This window comes from Lygodium microphyllum, chromosome 18, assembly GCF_053477565.2.
Source record: "Lygodium microphyllum isolate KBCC chromosome 18, Lygodium_microphyllum_v1.1.10, whole genome shotgun sequence".
Lineage (NCBI taxonomy): Eukaryota > Viridiplantae > Streptophyta > Polypodiopsida > Schizaeales > Lygodiaceae > Lygodium > Lygodium microphyllum.
The window spans coordinates 138,178,301-138,203,002 of record NC_141152.1 but is presented as its reverse complement, the minus strand read 5'-3'; positions in this window follow the sequence as shown (position 1 = coordinate 138,203,002).

Sequence of the window (24,702 nt, the reverse complement as noted above, 5' to 3'; positions counted from 1 at the left end):
CCATGTTTACATCTTCAGTAGATGGGCCTGTTGATCTTCAGTTTGCATGCCCCAAATCATGCACCATAGCTCCAGCTCTCTCTAGTTTGCTTCAAACTGTGCAGCCCACATTTTGCGCCAAAAAATGCGGGCTGCTCCTTGCTCAGCCCCTGGTCACTTTTTGACCTACCCAGGTCACTTACTAGTCACTTAAGTCTATTATTTCATGCCCCATGTGAACCTAGTGTATTTTTTGCAACTTTTGGCAATTTTCTTGAGTTCTGACCATATTTTTGCACCTGAATCAATGTGATTTATCCTGCAAATTGTCAATTACTTCCAGTTGACCAAGTTATAGGTTCCCATAGACTTATTTTTCATAAATATACATGGTATAACTGAAAAATATATGCTAAATACAAAAGAACTTGTATAACTAAGGTGGTTATTGGATAACAATGTCTGAATTTTGTATGCAAATTCCTCATATAACTTCGAGTGAAGCTGTTCTGTGTTCTTAAGAATCCCATTAATTATATTATGAACAGTAAACTCTTTGACATTCACCCCCTCCTAACTTGCACATCCTCTGGCATGTGCAATTTCATAAGATTACAGGTCAAGGAAGGTCTTCTTCTTCATCTTCATTCTCTAAGTCCTTTTCTTCCTGCATGTCTTCAAGTAGAAGGCTCATATCTAAGTCATCAAGTTCATAAGTTGAAGATTCTCTTCGTTTGAAGAGTTTGATTTGTTTCCCAGCTATTGGAATCTTAATCATGGTCCCATCCATTTCAGCCAAAGAGTAAGTAGCGTTATTATGTACTACTTTTACAACATATGGTCCAAACCATCGCTTGGCTAACTTCCTATGAGCACTATATTGATTGTCCCGGCTGCTATCATAGACAAGAACCCAATCATTCTCTTGAATAGCTCTTGGACGGAGTCGATGATACTTGTCAAACCTCTTCTTATTCCACAAATCATGTAGACATAGGAAAAAGTGAATTAAGTAGTTAGAAGTAGTTCATTAAATTGGTTATTAATTTAACTTAATTGAGGAGAAGGTACCCATTTTGGTAAAGTAAATTAGGCTCATTATTGGTTAAGTTAAAATTATTAAATTGCATACTTAGTTGTTAAAAAACTAGGATAATTAGAATAAAACTCATAAAAGACTGTAATATGAAACTTAGCTAAAGAAGAAAAACGTAAGGGTCTAAGTTTCACACAGTGGAAGCGCATGGGTGGACAGAGCCATCTTTGTATCAGTTGTTTGGAGTTAAAGAATTTATTGATTCTCCTCTTATCTGTTGTGTACTTTCTATCTCTTTCTCAGATTCTGTTCGCTGCGCCGTGTAATATTTTACACGGTATCAGAGCCCAGGGGCCTCTAGAGATCAGAGAGCGTGCAAGAGGCAAAGGCTTCAACAGCAAAGAGAAACTATGTCGACTCCGGGAAGCGGTTCTGGCGCATTAGGAAGCGGTGCAGGAGGTGGTGCTGCTGTACCGGCTATTCAAACACTGAGGATTCGTCCACCAACCTTCAGCGAAGGCAAGTTAGATGGTACAAACTACACCTTGTGGAAGTTCAAAATTACAACTATCCTTGATTCTTATGAGCTTCTGGAGACTGTGCTGGGGACTGATGCAGAACCACAGCCTACCCCCGACCCATCAAATCCTAGTGTGATGATTCCTCCGAATGTAGATCTTCTACGAGCTTGGAAATGAAGGAATACAGATGCATTGTGTGCCTTAGTTACAAGCTGTTCTAACAGTGTTTTGACTTTGATTCAGCATACAACCAAAGCATCAAAGGCTTGGAATGTACTAAGGAGTCAGTATGAAACACGAAACCAAACAAGGATTCAAAACTTGGAGAATCAACTAGCAACGGAGAAGTTTGCTGAAGGAGAGACGGTTGAAGCATTCATCACTCGGATTAAGAATATGCGCGACCAAATGGCTAGTGCTGGGATACAAAAGACTAGCGAAGAGCTATCTCGGAAGTGTCCTCGGATTTGTCCACAAAAGTTTGATGGACTAGTAACTGCCCTTAATACTCAAGTGAGACCTCAAGCTTTGACTTTTGAGGAGTTTTGTGCATTATTAAAGGAGGAGGAGTTGAGGCTGAAAGCCCGAGAAGAAAGCAACAATGGAGATGCTGCATTCTCTGCCAATGCAAAAGGCAAAGGTGTTTCCTCCACCAAAAATGATGGTGACAAAAAGAAGAAGGGCGGCAAGAAGAAGTTTCAAGGAGAGTGCTTCTACTGTAAGAAGAAAGGACATTCAATTGCAGATTGTCGTGTCAAGAAGGCAGATGAAAAGAATGGTACCCTTAAAAGTAAAGGGAAAGAGACAGCCAATACGGCTGAAGCAGAGTTGGAATTATTCATGGCGACCATTGAGAAAGTGTGCTCCTCAACGCAAGAAGAATCTACCACTGACTCATGGGTGTTGGATAGTGGAACCTCCCGTCACATGACCAACAAGAAAGGTCTATACAATTCTATGCAGCCTCTACAAGAATCCATCACTGTGACGGTTGGAAATTATGCAAATGGTGAAGTCAAAAAGCTTTCAAATGTGTTGTATGTTCCCGAAATCAGGAGAAATCTCTTATCAGTTGCTGCCATAACTGATCTTGGTCATGAAGTGAGGTTCAAGAAGACAGGTGCTGAAATTATTGATAGTGCTGGCACAATTGTTGGCAAAGGAGAAAGAAGGAACAACCTGTATGAGCTAAGTGCTCTTACAGCCACCGCTGGAGTGGGCACAAGTAAGCTTTGGCATGACAGGTTTGGACACATCGGATTTGCAGTATTGAAGGAGATGCAAAAGCAAGGTATGGTTGCTCACCTACCTACAATAATTGAATTGAAGGAACCATGTGAAGCTTGTATGATGGGCAAGCAACAGAGAAAGGCATTTCCACAAGAAAGCAAGAATAGAGCACAGGCTCCTCTAGAGTGTAAAATATTACACGGTGCAGCGAACAGAATCTGAGAAAGAGATAGAGAGTACACAACAGATAAGAGGAGAATCAGTAAATTCTTTAACTCCAAACAACTGATACAAAGATGGCTCTGTCCACTCGTGCGCTTTCACTGTGTGAAGCTTAGATGGCGATCTAGACAGAAGATAGGTGAGGAGCTTAAGGCTAGCTGGAACAACAACTCTGACTGGGTGAAAGATGAGTGAGTGATGCCTGCGAAGGGGTTTAGCTTTTATAGCCTGCGAAGGTCGTTAGGTCGGCCTGCTGACCGACCTACCATATAAGCCTCCACTAGTCGGCCAGGGAATATTCCCTTTACCATCGGGCCGGGGGCGCTGCCCCCGAACCCCCGCCAGGGGGGCCGTTGGCCCCCCTGGGACCCCTCAACCAGGGGCCGCTTCCGCGGCCCCCGAACCCCACAATAGGGGCCCCTTTTAACTCCCTTACACCGCAACTCGATGCAATGCGCCTCGAGTTGCTACCAGCTTAACCACTCTGTCTAATCCAAAGATTAGACCCACAATGGTCACCTTTTTGCCATCCGATCACATAGACCTCATCTGATATATACAAGTCAGGACTCCACCAATGTCCGGGCTCACACTTGGCTTCTCCTCATAATGGGGGCCTTACAACTTTGAGCACCATGGATCATTGGTAGCACCTAATGAGGGTGGGGCATTGATCATATCTAACATAGAGTTGGTGCATGCTGACTTGTGTGGTAAGAGGCCTACACAGGCCTTGGGGGGATCTTCTTATTTTATGTTGATTGTCGATGACTACAGTAGGAAGATGTGGGTGTACTTCCTTCGTGATAAGGCTCAAGCTTTTGGTAAGTTTAAAGAATGGCTAATCCTTGTTGAGAATGAAACAGGGAAAAGTGTGAAGAAATTTAGAATAGATGGTGGTGATGAGTTCAACTCAAAGGAGTTTGAAGGCTTTTGCAAGAGCAAAGGGATCAAGCATCAATTGATGACGCCTCACACATCTCAGCAGAACGGTGTTGTGGAACGTAGGAATCGCACCATTGTGGAGATGGCAAGATGCATGCTAAAGGGCAAGGGATTGCCTAACCATTTTTGGGCTGAAGCTGTTAATACTACAATCTACATTCTAAATCGAAGCTATACAAAGGCTCTCAAGGGAAAAACACCTCATGAGGCTTACACTGGTAAGAAACCATCTATCTCACATTTCAGAATTTTTGGATGTGAATGTTATGCACATGTTCCAGATGAGAAGAGAAACAAGTTACAACCAAAAAGTAAAAAATGTATCTTCTTGGGTTATAGTGATAAGCAGAAGGCTTACAAATTATATGACCAAGAGGCAAAGAAGATCATCGCAAGCCGTGATGTGGTGTTCAAGGAGGAGCTGCATACAGTGGAGGAGGAGAAGGAAAGTTCTTCCACTTTATCATCAAGCGAAGAAGTAGTCCACTATGAACCTGTCCCGAGAGCTATCCCTATCCTTAAGGAGGAGGAAGCATCATCTTCAGATGATGAGGAAAAAGTTCACCAACCTGACATCACCCCACCGGAAAAGCCATTGCCGCACTGGGTGAAGCAGCTCTATGACCACAATAATCCTATGCCTGCATCTGTTGAAGAGAAGGCAGATGGACTAAGGAGGTCTCAGAGAATAGAGGAGCAAAGGAGGGCTTCTGCTCACATAGTCAATATGGCCTTGATGGTTGAGATTATGAGAGAAGTAAAGGAGCCAACTGACTTAGAAGAAGCACTTGTAGATCCATCATGGAAGGCTGCTATGCAGGTGCAGTATGACAGCATAATGAAGAATGACACTTGGGAGCTAATGGATCGACCAGCAAAGCGGAATGTTATTGGCACCAAGTGGATTTGGAAGGTAAAGTACAAGGCTGATGGTACCTTAGAAAAGTACAAAGCTCGACTGGTTGCCTAAGGATTTTCACAAGTTGAAGGGTTTGATTTTCAAGAGTCATTTTCCCCAACTGCTAGAATGACCACTATTTGTATGGTACTTGCAGTGGCTGCCCACAAGAAGTGGCCAGTGTACCAAATGGATGTTAAGTCAGCGTTCTTAAATGGTGACCTCAAGGAGGAGGTGTACGTGGCTCAGCCACCAGGGTTTGAGGCCCCTCATTCTGAGAACAAAGTGTGTAAACTGAAGAAGGCATTGTATGGGCTGAAACAAGCCCCCAGAGCATGGTACCAGTGGATAGATAGGTTCTTTTTAAACCTAAACTTCAAAAGATGTGCCTCAGATGCTAACTTGTATGTTTACAGGGATGATAAAAAGTCTGTAGTGATTGTTCGATATGTGGACGACCTTCTTATTACAGGTGACTATGAAGATATGATCAACCAAACTCGAAAGGCTTTGAGTTCTGAGTTTGAAATGACAAACTTGGGCTTGCTGCACTATTGTTTGGGGATTGAAGTCTGGCAAGAGCCAGGAAAGATCTTCATCTCTCAGAAGAAGTATGCATGGGAGATCTTGAAGGCATTTGGCATGACCGAGTGCAAGGAGATAGCTACACCTATGGAGGTGAATGCAAAGTTATCTGTCAAGGATACATCAGCACTAGCAGACATTGGGAGGTATAGGAGGTTGGGATCTACTTGTGTAACACCAGACCAAATATCAGTTTTGTTGTTGGTGTTTTGAGCAGGTTCTCAAACAAACCTCATGAGAGTCATTGGAAGGCTGGGATGCGAGTGCTCAGATACTTGAAGAAAACTCTTGACTATGGTATCACATACAGTTTCGGAACATCTCTTGTGGGGAACTGTGACTCAGATTGGGCAGGAGACATTGATTCCAGGAAGTCAGTTTCTGGTTATTGTTTCTCTTTGGGTTCATGAATTTTCTCTTTGATTAGTAAGAAGCAACCAACAGTGGCATTGTCTTCTACCTAAGCAGAGTACAAGGCAGTTTGTTTTGCTGCATGTGAGGCCATATGGCTGAGAAGGATTCTATGGCATATGGGAGTGCAGGATGAAGAACCAACTGTGCTGAGATGTGACAATCAGAGTTGCATCGCCATTGCCAAAAATCCAGTGTTTCATGCACGCACCAAACATATAGAGATCCAGTATCACTATGTGCGTGATTTGATGGAGGATGGGATAGTGGAATTGGTCTACTGTCCAACAGAGGAGAATGGAGCAGATATCTTCACCAAAGCACTTACGAAGTATCTGCTTCAAGTTCATCTTCAAAGACTCGGCATTGGGATGAGGAGATAGTTCACCTATGGGTGGACATTGAGGGGGGATGTTAGATATGATCAATGCCCCACCCTCATTAGGTACTACCAATGATCCATGGTGCTCAAAGTTGTAAGGCCCCCATTATGACGAGAAGCCAAATGTGAGCCCGGACATTGGTTGAGTCGTGACTTGTATATCAGATGAGGTCTATGTGACCGGATGGCAAAAAGGTGACTGTTGTGGGTTTAATCTTTGGGTTAGACGGAGTGGTTAAGCTGGTAGCAACTCGAGGCGCATTGCATCGAGTTGCGGTGTAAGGGAGTTAAAAGGGGCCCCTATTGTGGGGTCCGGGGGCCGCGGAAGCGGCCCCTGACTGGGGGGTCCCAGGGGGGCCAGCGCCCCCCTGGCGGGGGTCCGGGGGTAGTGCCCCCGGCCCGATGATAAAGGGAATATTCCCTGGAATATTCCCTAGCCAACTAGTGGAGGCTCATATGGTAGGTCGGCGGTCAGCAGGCCGACCTAACGACCTTCGCGGGCTATAAAAGCTAAACCCCTTCGCAGCCATCTTTCACCCAGTCAAAGTTGTTATTCCAGTTAGCCTTAAGCTCTTCACCTATCTTCTGTCTAGATCACCATCTAAGCTTCACACAGTGGAAGCGCATGGGTGGATAGAGCCATTTTTGTATCAGTTGTTTGGAGTTAAAGAATTTACTGATTCTCCTCTTATCTGTTGTGTACTCTCTATCTCTTTCTTAGATTCTGTTCGCTGCGCCGTGTAATATTTTACACTCGATTCTTCCAAGGGGGAGAGAATGTAATATTCCCGTTTGAAAAATATTACTAAACCGACCTCCCGTGCACCATAAACTCGTGCAAAGGTTATCTTCAGTGCTGGCAGTTAATCTATAACCGCATGAGAGAAATTGAGAACTCCGTCTTGGCAAAGCAAGGCTCGGGATTCAAACCCACATAGCCGCAGGGAAACATCCTCTTGGGAGGAGGTTAAGAGGATAATTGTGCAATTAATTTCAAATTTTTTTATTATCCCTTCTCCCCCAACCGATGCACGGCTCAAGGAGAGGGAGTGTGGGGGATGGGCTAGTAGGGGCTGCAAGAGGGGGGGGAGAGCCATGCAAAGGGCCTCGTGGGGGGAGGTCCCCTCTCCCCCCTAGACTATATAAGCCCCCTAGTGGGGAGGAAAGAGGGAGATTAGGAGGTGGTTGTTGTGCTGAAGGTCAGGTACTGCGTCGTTCAAGAGGAGGAGAGGGAGCCGCCACCGGGCTGAGTATGCCGCCCCTTTGCAAACGCCGCTACTGTTGTTGCTGAGTCCGCCGCCTAGTGCCGCCGATTCGCTGACAAGTAATTCTCCCCCCCACTCGATGTTACTATCCCTCCCTCTTTCCACGTCGGAGCTGCACGCCTTAGAAGCTTGATAGAAGCTTCTTTAGGAAGCTTCTAAGGGGGATTTCCTAAGCCCCCTTCCCACCAATCACCCACAAGCCAATCCCTAGCCTCAGGATTTTAAGAGAAGAAGAGGAAGAACTCTCAAAGTCTCCATTGCTGCAAGGCTGTTCACAAGAGCCCTTTTCGTGAACCCCTCCTCTTCCACAAAAAGGCCCAAGCTCCAACCCCTAAGGCTTTCCATAAAGCCAAATCCCACAAGCCGAAACTTCTTTCAAGGATCCGTACTTCAAAGGGAATCTCCGTGTGTGAAGGAGATGGGCAAAGATCTTAAGGCTACGTACCAAGTCAAGTAATTCTTAAACTGCGAAGGCAAACTAGAAGCCAAAATCACACCTACGATGGCCCCTAAAAAGTCACAAGGCATGCCTGTAGGAGGATCATCTCCTAGTATTCATGTTGATATTTCTTCCTATTTTTGATTTCACGTAGAAGTATTGAAATTATGCATGGTTATTTCATGGACTAGGATGCACTTATGCTTGTCAAATCCACCTAGCTAAATGCGATTGAAATAAATTGGCTATTTGAAATTTACTAGAAGTAACTCACGATATGAAGTTGGTCATTGGTACTTTCAATGGAACGAATGAAAAAAACATAAGGTGTCTATGCATTTTGGGACCTTATTAGCAAGTTGCCTTTTGTGCATTTCAAAGTGATGGACTAGAATGCCTATTGCCTATCTTTACAAGGTCGAAATTATTAAAGTACACCTTTGATTAGGCATGGAAAGATTAAATCACATGTCGCATTTTTTTAAAGACAAATCTTATTTGTAATGATTCATTAAGGAAGTCATTATCAACCGTAGGAAATAGCAAAGCATGGAAAAGATTCTAAGGGTTGCATGAAATAGGTTAACTCTAGCTTCAATTGGCATGAATCTCATTTAACTACGTAGTAGTTAGGAAAGGTTGCATAATGCACATTCATCATATGAAAGAATTTCATTGCTAGTCATGAAATGACTCTAGGCTGCATGAAGAAGGTTAAACTCTAGGCAAATGGCATAAATCTCGTTTCAACTGCATAGTTGTTAGAAAAAGGCTACATGGTTCAATCATAAAGCCCTAAATTTTAGTAGCATGAATCTTGATTGCATGTTATAGAAGGATCACTAGGAATTATTCCATAACTTAACTTATGCTTTGATCTTAGTCAGAAAAGTTAGGGATTGTAAAACTACTTATACATAGACAATACATCATGTGGTTACAAAAATGGTATCATAAATATCTTCAAGAATAGACAAGTAAATTAGTTTAAACCTAAACACCTAAAAACCGCGAGGGACTCGTTTAGGAAGGGTTAATTCAATGCAACATATCCCAAAGAGCTAACTAGGATTTAACACGTTGAGAAATGACCTAGTCACTCTTATCGCCAAAGCTGAAACTCCTATACCCTAAAGACTTTCCCACATTCACGGAATGTAGGGACACTAAGACATACTTGTGAGAAATAATCTAGGGTTTTTACCCTAAGGATCTCTCCTTAAACAGATGAAACTCGGTTTGAACTAAGAAACCCTAAGATCGACAATGTCAGCCTAATGCAATTAGGTTCGGATTTTTATGAAGACACCCTAACCCTATTTCCTATCTAATCATGATTTCCTGATTAGAAGATGCCATTCGATGGATAGAATAGTCCCATGGATTAGGTGCAACACTTGGCAACAAGTTGCAGAGTCGCATGATCTTGTGATTTGATCACAAGGGCATGGCCAATTCCTCGGAATGAGATTGGCAGATTCTTACGCAAGTTATCTTGCAAGAGGATGAAGAATCGACATGATATAGTACCTTTCTTGGGTAAAGTGACCAAGATACAGGGATTAGATATTTGCTCGGAAGAAAAGGACCAATCAGTAAATTGGAATAACATATTCATTGCTAAATAAAACTTAAGGTATTGGTTAAGTTGGGTTAATAGGGTACGGCCCTAACCCAAGGATATAAGGGTCAACAGACAAACACTTGGGGATCTTGCCAAGTCGTGATTGATCCCGGATCGAGTGCTGGATCCATTCGAAAAGAAGGATTCACTCCTTAGTAGTTGGCCAAAAATAACGACCAATGGAAATGATTGTGCTTGTACAATTTAAAGAGCATTGTTTGCTTTGTTTGCTCAAGGAATTAAAGGATGAAAAGATATCTAATGCTTCAGGTTGAAGGACTGAAGGGAGAGGCAGCTTCAGTTACCCCCGACTGCCTGCCTGACCCTAACCAAGGGGGTTGTTAACCGCGCCAGGAAGGTGGACCGAACCCGCCGTGAGAGGTCTCTCGGTTGAGCGCTACTTGGAGCAAGAGGACACTTGGGTACCAAAGGGGGCTGTGGCCATAAATCCCTCGCCTTCTGAGTCCTGCACAAGAGGCCAACGTGACTTGGGATTGGATCTCGAGGCCCGCATGCTAGTCTATGGGCGGAATCTTGGATTAGTAATCCCTATGGATTGTTGGATATCCTTCGGGTGGATTATGGATAAGCCTACGGGCTGGATGTTATAAATGTATTCCAAAGATAAATATGATAAGCTGTTGAAAATGAACTTATTTGACATTGCTTTTCTATGTCAAGTGCTATGATTGCGTGAAGGAACCAGTGCCTAACGGACTAATTAAGGAAGCTGTTTGATGCATGTCCAACTAAATGTGGTAGATAATTAGATAACTAAAACAACCTGAGGAAAGTGCGGTGGATGTGGCCATGGGTCCATCCTACGGATGGGTGGTCCCGGTTGGCCGGAAACTTTTCTCCATCATGATGGACAACAAGAATATCGTTCAAAGGACACGAACAACAAGGGCGCTACCTAGAATCTAAGTTATAATAATCTCCATTTACGTTGTTTTAGGGGAACGGAATGGGACTATGCCTTATGGCAGAGAGGTTGAGCCTTGCATCCCTCTCATTTCCCATTCTCCTTGAACCAAGTGCAGCGTGAATCCACTTCGGACCTGGCGTTCTGCGTAAAGTAGTTCACTTGGGGTTTGATGCTAGTTGCCGTTTAGGAAATGACCATTAGGGAAAAACCTTTATTTAGGTCGGTCCAAGTGGGAACTACCAGAACGCTTCCGCTACGTGGCAGACGCGGAAAGTCCTAGATCGCAAACCCCATGAAATTCCATGGGAGTGCCAGGTGGAGCTTTCTAGACATCCTTTCCGATGGACTGCTAAGATGTGTCCTGAAGATTCCAGGCGGACACGTTATAGTTGGTATCAGAGCCAACCAACGAAGGATTTGTTTTTAAGAAATCTTAATAAGAAGTAAAGCAAATGTTGTGATCCGAACATTTCCTTACTTTTGATACTGTCTTGCAGAATTATAAAGCATGGAACAAGTTCTTAGTGTTCCAAGTCATGTTTATGACTGCGATCGACAAAGGGTTGAGATGATGAACATCCTAGAGCGTATCTATAATCCATCGCCTTTATACATGGAACGAAGATGGACGGGCACCTCAGGAATCTACTATATAGCTGCCCGCTGGTTTGCATACCTTCAAACCAACCTAAAGAGGATCAAGTGGTTGGAAGAATTGAAAGTTGTGAAGCTATTCATTTTTGTGGAGGCTCATGTAAGCTCAACTTTACATATTCGAGGTCAAAGGGTTGAGCTGAACTCATATGTATATGAGGAAGTGACCCGTGTAATCCCCGCCGCGACAGGATCAAGGTGTTGGGGCGCTATGAGAAGAATGGGTTCCAAAGGAAAGGATACCATGATCTTCCCATGACTTACCAATTCCTGAAGATTCATGACCCGAAACCATACTATTATCCACTTCCTATAGATAAATGTAATATAACACTATTCTCCCCGAACTAAATGTATTAGCCACTTTTCCATACCAAGAGATGTTGTACTCCGTAAGGGCTAGACCCATATAATGCAATAAGACTTCTTTTTATCAATGTTTGTTTTGTTCATGAGAATTGATAAGAAGTTAAGTGGTTAGATTGCTTTCTTATCAAAGAAGTCTTACAAAGAAAGAAAGCAAGGACTAATAATGTCAACAACTTTGTCCCTACCCAATGCAATGGCCGGAACTTTCGTTGTTTCCACTGTAATGAGCCAGGACATTTCAAGAGGCAATGTCCCAAGCTTGGAGGAGGACATCGCCAAGCACCTTTCCAAGGAACTGGCCGTGGCCAAGGGGCCGCTACCCGAGGTAGAGGAAGAACCGCCTGTGTTGCCAACAGGGAAATGTGCGAAGAAGAAGAAGATCCGACCATGGAAGCAGAGTTTGAAAGGGCGCGGACAGTCCATGCCGCTCTACACAAGAAAGGTCCAAATCACCAGTTCTCGGTGATTCAGACACCGTCGGACTATCAAGGTAAAGGTTTCAAGACCTTGATTGATTGTGGCAGTACACATCCCTTTATCTCACCAGCTTGTGCAAAAAGATTAGGAATGTCAAGATTGTGGGAGAGAAGGAAGGAGTCTCGCTTGAAGCTTTCTTGCTTGCACAATGGGGGAAGACACACAAGGGTGGAGGCTGAAAACAGTTTTCCTCTTCTTAGTTGTGTAAGCCAAAAAGAACTCTAGTACAAAGAATAGAAGAACCCTATATATGGGTCTCAAACCAAACTCAACTAACTAAGGTGGCATACTAACTGAGCCACGAACTAGAGTAGATAAGGATAGCTATCATGTAGCTATTATTCATGGGCGGTGTACCAACCGCGTCTGCAACTGACAAGTCGGTGACATAAATATACAACGGTCACCCTGGCGTATCACGAGTGGAGCTCGATATCTCAACACTCCCCCTCGAGCTCAATCCCAATTCCTGCACACCAAGCAGGTCTCTGAACTTGCGCAGCTTCTCTGCGCCCAATGCCTTCGTGAATATGTCAGCTACCTGATCCTCTGTGCTGACATAAACTAGATCAATAAGACCTAGTAAAACCCTCTCTCGCACATAGTGATAATGCACCTCAATGTGCTTTGTTCTAGCATGATAGACTGGGTTATTTGCCAAGTGTATACTACTCATGTTGTCACAATAAATGACAACTGGCCCATCTGTAGACTGATGCATATCATAAAGTAGCTTATGCAACCAAGCTACCTCACATGCAGCCATTGCTGCACCCCTGTACTCAGCCTCTGTGCTCGACAAGGCAACTGTAGGCTGTTTCTTGCTGCTCCAAGTGACTGCAGCACTCCCAAAAGAGAATACATATCCACTGGTAGATCGTCTATCAGAAATACTACCAGCCCAATCAGCATCAGTGTATCCATGCAACTGTATCTGAACCCCAGTCTCATAAAATAGTCCATACTGCAATGTGGACTTCACATACCTAAGTATGCGTCTAGCCGCATCCAAATGTGGTTTCCTTGGAGCCTGCATAAACTGACTTACCAATCCAACAGCATAGCTCAAATCTGGCCTGGTAATAGTCATATAAATCAAGCTTCCTACTATGCGTCTGTACATAGTAGGGTCTTCTAGAAGCTCACCTGCATCTGCGCTCAGCTTCACATTCTGCTCCAAAGGAACTGAAATAGGCTTACAGCCTGTCATCCCATATTTGGACAGCATGTCCAATCCATACTGCCTCTGCAAGAGCTGTATCCCACTTGGTGATCTAATCACCTCAATGCCCAAGAAATAACGCAGCTCTCCCAAATCCTTCATCTCAAACTTCTGCTTCAATAGCATTTTCACATGAAGGATATCTTCATCACTGTCACCTGTCATAATCAAATCATCAACATAAATGACAAGCAGCATAATACCTTTCTCTGTTTTTCTCACATAAAGTGAGAAATCTGCCTTGGAAATCTGAAAGCCAATAGTGACAAGATACTGTCCTATCTTGTCAGACCATGCTCTAGGTGCTTGCTTCAAGCCATACAAGGCTTTCTTCAACCTGCAAACAAACTCAGGATGAACAGCATGCACATAACCTGGTGGCTGCTCCATATAGACCTCTTCTTGCAAATCACCATGCAAGAAGGCATTCTTTACATCCATTTGATGTAAAGACCATCCCTTTGATGCAGCCATAGCAATGACTGCTCTTACGGTTGCCATCCTTGCAACCGGACTAAATGTTTCTTCATAGTCAATGCCATATGTTTGTGCATACCCCTTGACTACTAATCTTGCCTTGTATCTGTTCACAGAACCATCAGCATTGTGCTTCACCTTATAAACCCACTTACAGCCAATTGCATTCTTACCTTTAGGCAAAGGTACTAACTCCCATGTAGCATTTGCTTCCAAGGCATCCATTTCTTCATCCATGGCTTTCTCCCATTTTTCTTTTCCCATGGCTTGCTCAAAAGATGTGGGTTCTGGTTCCTGTATCACTTTGACCATATATGCATAGTGAATGGCTGTAAATCCATCATATTTCAGCCTATCCACAGGATACCTAGCTCTTGTAGACCTGCGCAAAGTAGGTTCACTCCCAGGTGCTCTCAAAACATCCCTGGTCTTCCTTACTCCAGGTGTAACAATAGAAGGAATACCCAACTCATCATCAATGCTCTGTTCTGAGCCACTGGATTCACCATCCACATAAGAGTGACCTGCATTCACATCAAACATGGGCTGATCAACCTTCTCTTTTCCTTTTCGTGATACCTGCATACCACTATCTGCATTGCTTTGAGAAGATTCTCCTGATCTCAATCTGCCTGTCCATGGCGAAGAATGTGAACCACTGCTAGAGGACGCTCCAGGTCCACTAATATTTTGTGATTGCTGCTGTGAATTCTGTGTAGCATTACCATTTTGTGCATCTTCATCATCAATCACATTTACTGGTTTATACCAGCTACTCATCTCATCAAAAACAACATCTCTGCTCACTGTAAACTTACGAGTAGAAGGGTTATAGCATCTATACCCTTTTTGCTGCAGAGAGTAACCAATAAAGATGCACTTCTCAGCTTTTGGATCCAACTTGGATCTCAGCTCATCTGGCACATGTACATAGGCAATGCAACCAAAAATTTTCAAATGAGAAATATCTGGTTTCCTACCAGTATACCTCTCCTCTGGAGTCAATCCATGTATTGCTGCAGTGGGAGTCCTGTTCATTATGTAGACTGCTGTAGCAACTGCTTCAGCCCAATAAAAATCTGGCAAGTCTTTTTCATTGAGCATGGCACGAGATACCTCTCCAATATGCCTGTTTTTCCTTTCTGCAATTCCATTTTGTTGTGGGGTATAACTGCATGAATATTGCTGCTTTATGCCATGCTCCTGCAAGAACTTTGCAAACTCATTTGAGAGGTACTCTCCCCCTCCATCTGACCTTAGGCATTTTATCTGCAAGCCTGTTTCTTTTTCAACCATAGCTTTAAGAGTTTTGAAATGCCCAAAAACTTCACTTTTCTTTTTCATAAAATACACCCAAACTTTTCTGCTATAGTCATCAATAAAACTGACAAAATAATGACAGCCTCCAAGAGATGCAGCTTTAGTTGTCCACACATCAGAGTGAATTAATTCCAATGGCTTCTCACTCTCTTGAACATGTCTAGGAAATGGTTTCCTTGCCTGTTTTCCAAACTGACAGGCTTCACATACCTTATGCATTTCTGCAACCTTGAATTTGGGCAATCCTGCAACAATATTTTGGGCCTGCATTGATTTAAGTCGCTGTACATTAACATGACCAATGCGTTTATGCCAGATATCAATATCTGCAACTACACCGGTCCCATGTGCAAACATTGCTGCACTCAATTCAGACATGTCTGCATTCAATGTAAACATTCTGCCCTTCTTCTTTCCTTTTGCTATCAAGCGACCTTTATTTTTCATATCCTCAACAAAGCATCCATGAGGATTAAATCTGACCTGCAAGCCCTGTTCAACCATTTGACCAACTGAAACCAGATTCTTGGTAATATTCGGGACATGAAATACATCGGACAGGTATTTCTTTTTCCCTCCCTGCATAGACAAGGGAATTTTTCCAATCTGCACAATAGGATGTGCAGTATCATCACCAGTCTCCACAAATCCTGGTTTTTCCATTTTCCTTGCATCCTCCATCCATTCTGCATGACCTGTCATGTGGTTTGATGCACCTGAGTCAACATACCATACATCATTGCTTTCTTCTGCACTTGTCATAGAATTGTTCATGTGCTGCACCATGAACAAATGCTCATTTCTGTCATCACCCTGTCTACTAGAAGATGCATAATTCCCTTGTTGCAGTTTTCCATTCATGATGTCATTCTGCTTTTTATAGCAGTCTTTAGCCATATGACCCATTTTACCACAGTAGTAGCATTCAACATTACTGTTTGCATTTTGGCCTCTTTGCCATCCACCACGACCTCTTTGGCTCCCCCTGCCTCTAGAGTTACCACGTCCTCCTCCATAGGACTGGTTTTCTTGAGTTTGCTGCATATTCTGATTTCTGCCACGGCCTCCAAATCGGCCTCCTCTACCTCTGCCTCTACCTCTTCCAGCATTTGAGTAGAAGACAGCTTCTTTTGAAGTTCCTCCTGAAGAAGATGCACCACCATTTCTCTGTTCCTCAGAAATTAGAAGAGCAATCAACTCCTCAAAATCAGGAAATCTTTCACGAACTGAAATGGATGTCCGAAACTGTGCATAATCCTTTCCTAGACCATTCAAGGTCACGGAAACTAAATCATCATCTTCCACTGGCGACCCAATGGAAGCAAGTGCATCTGCAATCTTCTTCACCTTCATGTGGTAGTCGTTGATGCTCATACTTTCTCTTTGCACATTATGCAACTCTTGCTTGAGCTGCATTTTCCTGGCTTGCGTATTTGTGCTATACATTTTTGACAAAGTATCCCATGCCTCCTTTGGCGTACTTGCATCCTGAATATGCACAATCATAGAGTCTGAAATAATGATAGACAGCCAATACATAACTTTCCTGGCTCTCTCATGCCATGTTTTAAATGCCTGCATTTGTTGTTGATTGGGAACATCAGGAAGAACTGGTTCTTCTTCATTTCCTGCAACAAATTCCCAATATCCTTTTCCCATAAGGAAATTCGTCATTCTAAACTTCCATGCCTGGAAGTTGTTCTTGTCAAGCTTTTCAGTGACAATCTGTGAAAGAGAATCAGACGCCATTACAGAATACTGCAAGAAATTCTGTCACTGCAAAAAACACAGCTTCACCCTCACAAGGGCAAATCTGCAAAACTGGCGAAAGTGGTATTTGACCACACAGTCACTTCCTAGTGACGATTTTGCATAAACAGAAACCAAGGATGATTCTGAAACTCCCAATGTCTCTGCGCACAAGCATACGATGCAATTTCTACAGTAACTTTTCACCGACCTGTAGAACAGTGGTCGCACAGCATAAAACTGAGCCTTTTCTTGAGTGCGTGCAGAAAACTTCCGTCTGCAAAACAGGCCCCGAAATGGCCTCAAATCAAAAAAACAAGGTCGCCAAGGGCTAAAGCCCTCTCCCGCAGCATATACTGCCCTCTTGCTTCACCGCGAAGGGCGTCTCAACCTGAGACAATGCACTCCTGCAATTTCCGGCTGTGCTACCTGCAGAGATCTGCTCCCAAAACAGGAAATGAAAGCAACACTGCTCCTCTTACCAGACCACCGCGAGCTTGGCTTGCTTTCTTGAGCTCCTTACCACGAACAAGGCTCTGATACCATGTCAAGATTGTGGGAGAGAAGGAAGGAGTCTCGCTTGAAGCTTTCTTGCTTGCACAATGGGGGAAGACACACAAGGGTGGAGGCTGAAAACAGTTTTCCTCTTCTTAGTTGTGTAAGCCAAAAAGAACTCTAGTACAAAGAAATAGAAGAACCCTATATATGGGTCTCAAACCAAACTCAACTAACTAAGGTGGCATACTAACTGAGCCACGAACTAGAGTAGATAAGGATAGCTATCATGTAGCTATTATTCATGGGCGGTGTACCAACCGCGTCTGCAACTGACAAGTCGGTGACATAAATATACAACGGTCACCCTGGCGTATCACGAGTGGAGCTCGATATCTCAACAAGGAATAGCCACAGTACAAGCACCTATCTTGCTTATGGAATTGGCAAATGGTCGTGAGGTCACTTGCACCAGCCAAACTGCTAAGGTGGAATTCTTTTTGGGAGGAAAGGCGACTTCGGTCAAATTCAGAGTCATGAATTTAGGTATCCATGAGTGTCTACTCGGAATGGATTGGCTTAAACCTAAGGACTCCCACATTCATTGTGGAAAGGGCCAAATTTCCTTTCGGAACTCTCAAGGGGATTTAGTCACAACTCATGGTGACGCTAGAGTGCCAAAAATTCAATTGGCCAAGGTATCTCGGATTATAAAGGGAGTCAGAAAAGGACTACCTGTCTACTTGATTAAGCTCAACAAGTTAGATTAGAAGTAGGAGTCTAGTGAAGGACCTTCATGGCTAAAGGAATATGCGGATGTATTTCTTGAAGAGTTGACAGAAATCCAGCCTCAAAGAGAAGTGGATCATGAGATCAAGCTAGTGCCAGGAGCTGTGCCAATTGCAAAGAGACCCTGTAGAATATCCATACTGGAAGCAATTGAACTAAAGAAACAACTCAAGCAACTGCTAGATCAGGGCTACGTCCGTCCTAGTAGTTCACCATGGGGAGCTCCAATACTATTCCAAAAAAAGAAAGATGGAACACTTCGACTATGTATTGATTATAGAGGGTTGAATCAATCAACTGCGAAGAACAAGTACTCTATTTCTAGAATAGATGAACTTCTTGATCGTCTTCAGGGTGCAAAGATCTTCTCCAAGATTGATCTCAGGTCTGGTTACTATCAGATAAGGATCAAGGAAGAAGATATCCCAAAGACGGCCTTCAACACAAGATATGGACACTTTGAGTTTCTAGTTATGTCATTCGGGCTTACGAATGCGCATGCCACCTTCAACAGGTTAATGTAGGATATCTTTAGGCCATATCTTGATGACTTCGTGCTCATCTTCTTCGATGACACTTTAGTCTATTCCAAACAGGAAGAAGATCATGAACCCCAACTTCGGATTGTCCTTGAGACAATGAGGGCACATAAGCTGTATGCTAAGATGAAGAAGTGTGCATTCTTCAAACATCAGCTTGAATATCTAGGATTCATTGTATCAGCGGAAGGAATCTCAGTGGACCCAGCCAAGGTCAGAGATGTGCTATAATGGCCAATACCAACAACTATCAAAGAAATGCACAGTTTTCTTAGATTGACAGGATGGTATAGGGTCTTCATTAAAAACTATGCTTTGATTGCAGCACCTCTGACGGACTTACTGAAGAAGCAAACCTCCCATGTATGGTCAACTCCTAAACAAACTAGCTTTGATAGATTGAAGCAAAAATTGGTATCAGCACCTATCCTAAAACTTCCATACCTTAGTAAGGAGTTCGAGGTAGTAACTCATGCTAGCGCACTTGCCTTAGGATGTGTGCTCATGCAGGAAGGTCATCATGTAGCATACTCTTCAAGGAAACTGAAGAGTCATGAGAAGAATTATGCTACCCATGATCTATAATTGTTAGCTGTCATCCATGCTCTAAAGCTTTGGAGACACTACCTATTGGTGGGTAACAAGTTTACTCTAGTAACTGATCATAAAAGTCTCAAGTGGATCTTTACCCAGAACGAGCTCAACATGAGGCAACATCGGTGGATTGAAGTGCTAGAGGAGCATGGTTTTGAAATCAAGTACCGACTTGGAAAGGAGAATGGAATTGCTGATGCACTTAGTCGCAAGACATTCCTTAATTCTCTAATCTTGCAAAACCCATCAATAGCTAGATCTCTAGCTAAAAGGTATCTATGCCAAACAATCCAATACTTGAGCTGGCTAGAGAAGAAGCATGCCATGATCCAGCCTATCAAAAGATACTAAGGGAGATCTCTATCAAGGACCAGAACCAAAAGCTATAGGCTAAGTGTCATGAATTCTCTATCAATAGTGGACTTGTCTACTATAGAACGAGGCTATGTATACCGGCAAGCCAGTCACTTAAGCAGAAGATATTATGGGAAGCTCATGATTCCCCTTTTTCAGGACATCTTGGCTATGCCAAGACTCTCAATGTAGTTAGTAAAAGCTACTATTGGGAGCGGCTTAAAGGTGACCTTCTCAAATATGTCACTGAGTGTTTGTCTTGTCAACGTATCAAAGCCGAACATGTCAAAATCCCACGAAAGTTACAACCGCTCGATATTTCCCAAATTAAATGGGAATTCATCAGTATGGACTTTGTTGTTGGCCTACCCCAAGTTCAGGGAGGACACAACTCCATCATGGTTGTGGTTGACATGCTTACTAAGATTGCACACCTTATTCCAGTAAAGGCAAACTATAAAGCCTCAGACATTGCAAGGTTGTTTATGAAGGAGATATTCAAGCTACATGGGTTACCCAGAAGAATCATTAGTAATCGTGATTCTCTCTTCACATCGCACTTCTGGAGAGCTATCTTTGAAGCCATTGGGACTCAACTCTGTTTTAGCACAGCTTACCATCCCCAAACTAATGGCCAAACAGAGCAAGTCAATCAAGTCATTGAGGATATGCTAAGGGCACACTACTGTCATGAACCAAAAAGGTGGATTCAATACTTGCCTTTGATGGAATTTGCCTACAATGCTTCTTACCAACAGAGCATTCAGATAACCCCTTTTTAAGCATTGTATGCTCATGACTGTCGAAGTCCTCTAAACTTCTCAGATCCAACATTGAGGGTTGAAGCTTCAAGGCAGATGTTGGAAGAGATGGATGACCAAATAAAGTCAATAAGACAGGACATCCAAGCCGCCAATGATAGACAGAAGGCATATGCGGATTTGAAGCATCAAGATAGAATCTTCGAGGAAGGCAACAAGGTCTTCATTCGCGTACGTCCAAAGAAGAGTTCTCTATCCTTAGGAGATTGCAAGAAGCTAAGTCCAAGGTATTGTGGACCATACAAGATCTTCAAGTGCCTAGGACCTAATGCTTATAGACTGCAACTCTGAGAGAACCTAAAGGTTCATAATATATTTAATATCAGCCTATTGAAGAAGTATGTACCAAATCCTAACCATGTACTTAATGACCAACAAGTTGTAATGCCTAGTCAAGGAGTCCTTGAACTAAGGCTTGACAAGATCTTAGATGTTAGGGAGAGACAATTGAGATCCAAAACCTTGAGAGAATGCCTCATCCAGTGGAAAGATTATCCCAAGGAGGATGCCACTTAGATAGATGAAAGCACTCTCAACCGTCAATATCCCCAGTTTATCTTGAGATGAGGACATCTCGATTCCTCCAAGGGGGAGATAATGTAATAATTGCGATTCCAAAAAAAGCTGCATTCTTTATAGGAACCTCCTCTTAGGAGGCCAAAGGGATAATTTATGGGGAATAATGGCATTTTTTTTTTAAATCCCTCTCTCCCCCAGCCAATTGTTGTGCTGGAGGAGAGGTGAATAGCAAGATTGATTAAGCCCCTTGCTAGAGCTCGCAAGGGGGTGAAGGCCATGCGGGAAGCCACGTGGGGGAGGGAAGATCCCCTCCCCTCACCTATAAAAGCTTTGTGGGGGGAAGTGAAGGGGGAAAAAAAGGCCATCACGCCGTTGAGTGGAGCTGACTGTACCGCTGCGTGAAGGAGAGTGGGTGGAGATCTACCGCACCGTGCGGCAGGAGCCACGCTGCTCTGCCGCGCCATGAGGGAGGAGCGCTGCCATCATCTTGGCCCTGCCCGCCAGCAAGCCGCCGTCGAAACATCCTCCTTCTCCTCCACATGTTTTAAGCCCACTTACAGAAGCTTCCAAGAAGCTTCTTGGAAGCTTCTAAGGGGAGGGATCTAAGCCCCCCTTCCTGTGGCTTCATTAAGCCTTCCTCTTGAAGGTTTTTTTAAACCCTTTTTCCACCCCGTGGGATTTAACCCCTCACTGGCAAGCTATACATCCCCCTTCTTCCCTTTTCCGATCCACTAAGACCATTTAAAACCCCCCTTGTTCCGTGGGGTCCCATCCAAGCTTTTAAAAGCCCATTAAGCCCTTTTTCCCTCCCTTGCGTTCTTACACAAAGGTTCATTTTAACCTCAGGGTACCTTAGAACCCCCTTTCTATTGGCCTTCATCCAGGTTTTCTTCCTAAATTTGATTTACGTCATTATAACTCAATTGTGCATGGATCATTGATAGAGATAGAATGCATTTTTTTCGATTAAAATACTTTGACTAATTTAAAAGAAATAGCCCATGATGGAAGAATTCTGTCATTGGTATTTTGCAATGGAACGAACAAATAATGAGCATAAGATCTCTATGTATTCCTAGCAAGTAGGTTCTATGCATTGCAAAGTAACAAACTTAGATTAACTAATGCCCATCTTTACAAGTCAAAAATAATGAGAGTACACTTCGATTATGCATGGAAGAAATAAATCATATTATTGAACATATTTTCTTAGAAATGATTCTTTAAAGAAGGTTGCTAACAATCGTAGGAAATTGCTAGTCATGAAATGACTCTAGGTTGCATGAAGAAGATTAAACTCTAGGCAAATGGCATAAATCACGTTTTAACTGCATAGTTGTTAGAAAAAGGCTACATGGTTTAATCATAAAGCCCTAAAGTTTAGTAGCATGAATCTTGATTGCATGTTATAGAAGGATCACTAGGAATTATGCCATAACTTAACTTAGCTTTGATCTTAGTCAAAAAAGTTAGGGATTATAAAACCACTCATACATAGACAATACATCATGTGGTTACGAAAATGGTATCATAAATATATTCAAGAATAGACAAGTAAATTGGTTTAAACCTAAACACCTAAAAACCGCGAGGGACTTGTTTAGGAAGGGTTAATTCAATGCAACATATCCCAAAGAGCTAACTAGGATTTAACACGTTGAGGACGTGACCTAGTCGCTCTTATTGCCAAAGTTGAAACTCCTATACCCTAAAGACTTGCCCACATTCACGGAATGTAGGGATAGTAAGACATACTTGCGAGAAATGATCTAGGGTTTTTACCCTAAGGATCTCTCGCTAAAAAGATGAAACTCGGTTTGAACTTAGGAACCCTAAGATCGACAATGTCGGCCTAATGCAATTAGGAACAGATTATTATGAAGACACCCTAACCCTATTTCCTATCTAATCACGATTTCGTGATTACAAGACACCATTCGATGGATAGAATAGTCCCATGGATTAGGTGTGACACTTGGCAGCAAGTTGTAGAGTCACATGATCTTGTGATTTGATCACAAGGGAATGGCCAATTACTTGGAATGAGATTGGCATATTCTTACACAAGTTATCTTGCAAGAGGATGAATAATCATCCTGATATAGTACCTTTATTGGGTAAAGTGACCAAGATATGTGGATTAGATATTTGCTTCGAAGCAAAGGACCAATCAGTAATTTGGAATAACATATTTACTGCTAGATAGAACTTAAGGTATTGGTTAAGTTGGGTTAATAGGGTACGGCCCTAACCCAAGGATATAAGGGTCAACAGACAAACCCTTGGGGATCTTGCCAAGTCACGATTGATCCCGGATCGAGTGCTAGATTCATTCAGAAAGAAGGATTCACTCCTTAGCAGTTGGCCAAAAATAACGACCAATGGAAATGATTGTGCTTATACAGTTTAAAGAGCATTGTTTGCTTTGTTTGCTCAAGGAATTAAAGGATGAAAAGATATCTAATGCTTCAGGTTGAAGGCCTGAAGGGAGAGGCAGTGTTGAGAGTGGAAAAAGACTCAATTTTTGACTGATTTTTGTTGTTTTTAAGGCCTGAATGATTGATTTTTGGTAGATTTAGATGATGTATGATTGTGAATGGAAGTATTTGAGAGTGTTTTGGATGATATTGATTATGTTTTGGAAGTTCATGATGATTTCCAGTGGAGATATGAGGTTCTGTGATGTTCTGATTGGTTCTGTATACCTTCTGTATAGCTTCTGTTTTGTTCTAATTATCTTCTATATGAAGCATGGATTGATGATTGATGAAGATTGAGATCTTGTGAAAGCTTATTGAATAGTGTTTGAAAGTCTGAAAGAGATGCATGAACGAAGACAGAAGGATGAAAATGCAAGGTTCAACTTGCTGGAATCTAAAATGATAACACATGATATTGGACCCAATCCTAGAGAGTTTGGTCCTAATTTTGGTCCAAAGAGGTTTCCCTCTCAAAGTTACATAGGACGACAGTCTCGTGGTGGTCAGAGATCTGAGGTGGAGTGTTACAGATGCGGAGAAAAGGGACACATTCCACCAAATTGCCCAAACCCTGAACGATCAGTGGATTACAAGCCCTTATGAAGTCGATGCAAAGGAGAAGGCCACACTACAAAGGACTGTCCCACTCCAGCCCCTGTAAAGGCCAATGTCACTGATAGCCAACAGAAGGTACAAGAACCTTCTTCCAATTTGGTCGAGTTGGAAGTTGCTGCTATGACGCGCACCAAGAAGAAGGAACCAGTGGTTCAGAATGGAAATGACTCTCCTGCCAAGACTGTGAAGTTCAACCTACCTACAGAGGGACAGAGCAGTACAAAACAGTACAGTATAGTACAGAGCACTACAATGCCATAGAAGGCTACAGAGACAGTCCCAGAGACAGGACCAGAGGCCCAAGAGATAGATGATACAGAAGCACTTCCGAAAAAAGAGGAAGTGCCGATGTTGCAATTGTTACAAGAAAAAGGAAAGATAAAAATGGGTATAGCCTCATTCCCCAGCCGGCTAGAGAAGCCTGTGGATCCTATTAAAGACTATGACTTGGTCAAAGACCTAGATACTTTTAAACTAAACTTAACATTCCGGTAGTTACTGATGCTGTCTCCCAGCTGCCGAAAGAGATTCAAAAGCATCTTGACAAGAAGGCGTGGACTTAAGATCGCTCCTTCAACAACAACCAAGACCAATAAGACCTCGGAGCCTGTAAAGGAAGTAGATGTGGCTAATGCCTTTTTAGATCCTGGAACCCCAAAGATTAGTGTATGGATAGAAGGATGCTTCATTTTAGATGCATTGATGGAGGCTCATCAGTAAACATAATGATGGATGTAACCATGAAGGACTTAGGGTTGCAAGG